The sequence below is a fragment of the Rhagoletis pomonella genome, unplaced genomic scaffold (assembly GCF_013731165.1).
Source record: "Rhagoletis pomonella isolate Grant_MI unplaced genomic scaffold, Rhpom_1.0 Rhpom_scaffold_00008, whole genome shotgun sequence".
NCBI classification, from domain to species: Eukaryota; Metazoa; Arthropoda; class Insecta; order Diptera; family Tephritidae; genus Rhagoletis; species Rhagoletis pomonella.
The window spans coordinates 18,153,285-18,155,510 of NW_023458562.1; positions in this window are offsets into that span (position 1 = coordinate 18,153,285).

The window sequence follows — 2,226 nt, forward strand, 5'->3', positions numbered from 1 at the left end:
TAAATCAAAAAGCCACAGGACTTTCGTAATGAAGTGGAAAACCCAAAGGCAAAGCAATTAATATGTAAGGAATACAATGCTAAGCTGTGAGTGCTAGACAAAGCAACAACATCAATTAAAAAACAAAAAGACGCAAAGCCATGGACTTACCGAAGGCAAAATAGGAACAAACGAAAGGATAAACAACAAACATCCACAAATAAGATAACACAAAACGAATAGTGAAGGAGGCGAAAGGAATGGGAGCAATACAATAGCGCATACAAATAAGAGCAACAACAAAAATAACAACCATCTTAGAAAACCCACAGCAACAGACAGGATACCAACACGAAGCCGACGAGCTGTTAAAGACCGCAAAACCAGGAGCAAAGCATGGCGATAACAAGTAACAAAAACCTAAAACTACATAGTACTTAGATTGCTGAATAAAAATGAATACGCAACGAAATACTTATTTAAGCTGGCGATTAAGTGTTGCAGGCAGGTGTGCTATAATGGTGACAATGTCGACGGCCAACTGGGATTAAAAAAGGTGAAAATGGCAAAAATAGAATAAGCACACGGAAGAAAATAAAAAGAAAGACGCGAATGCCTACAAATCCTGTAAAACTGAGCAGAAGAAGGCAGTGTGTCAGCGTTAAACTGTAGGCAGCTTATCAGTGCATGAGTGGTAAATTCAATAGTTTTACGCTTATTGAATCACCTCGGTAAATACTATTTATTGTGTAAAAGAAACTAACATGTGGAAGATAAGAAAGTGTTTTATAAGAATCAGGTTAGCAATGAAGAGGCAGGTACATACTATGAAAAAGCGGATTACTGTGAACTAGGAAGAACAGTTGATGAGCCAAGGTTAATTGTTGAATATAGATAGGATAGTATGGCACAGAACAACCCTGCAGTGAAAGGACAAACCAGTTAGAAAAAATATTAGTGCATTAACTAGTATGTGCCTACCAGTTCGACAATTTTGAAGAACTTAAACGACCAGCGACATCTGCCTTTGAATTGCCAATGCCAAAAATAAAACGCTATTAACGCTTTTCTTACAAATTTCGGCTGTGGCGTCAGGTAAAGACTTCTGGAAATAAAAAAAATTTATATGGCGTGGATAGAAAACTAATCAAATAAAAAATGCTTTTTAATACACCACGTTTCCACAAATGAACCAAAAAGTAGAAAATACTTTGTCGTAGGCTCATGGAATTTGTCATGGTACTATTTAATTTGAAAATTTTAAAAGTACTTGTCTACATTTTATTACATTTGGAAATGTATATTAAAAAAAGATTTATTTGTTGTTTTTTTTTACTAAGAAAACAGCTTTTGATCCTACTGTTATTATACCAAATAAGCATTCACAGGAGTCGATATTTTTAAATGAATAAAGCTTTTCAGAGAAGAAGAGCAAAATGCATTTGAAATTCAGAAAGGTGTTGATTCTAGAATTATGAATTATTAAAAGGCAAAGTAACTATATGTATAAGAGTAAGTACGTATGTATGTATTTAATGCCACATGTGTCTGCCGAAGCTATTTTCATATGTAGATATTTGCGTCATTTGTGGCTGCTACATTGCATACAACAGCCGCAACAATACAACCGCCAAGCAAAGCCACCGCTTTACAGCAAAAAGGCAAGGGTGCCAAAGGGCAAACAAAAGCGGCGTAAGAAGTAAAGCAGTAGAAATTAAAAAAAGTTAACTGGAGCTAAAGCGCCACACAGTTGGGTGCGGCATCTGAATTGACCGCAAATCCAAAGAGAGCTGGACACAAAGAGGGGCAAAAAGGACTAAGTGGAAAGCCGGCACTTGGGTGAAAGCGCATTACAAATGCGTGCCGTACTGTACGTACATACAAACAAAAACGAAAGGATCAACTTGACTTCCCATGCACATACATACACACATGCACACACACTAACCGACAAACAGGTGCTGTATGGCTGTTGTGGTGCAGTCGCAAGCCAGGCGGCAACAGCAGTGCTGTAAGTGTGTCTTATACTAGCATGGGGTGTGAGGACAATTGCATGCAAATAAAGTGACATACCAACCGCCGGACTGTAAGTATGCGAGTGTGTCTGGCAACAAGTTAACACATTCACTGTCATTCTTCACGACAAAATGGGTGATGGGTTCCCTCCTGCTCCCAGTGTCTGTCCGTTTGTAGTAGTCATTATTCAGGAATAATAAATTTTTGTCATGCACACATACATACCTATCG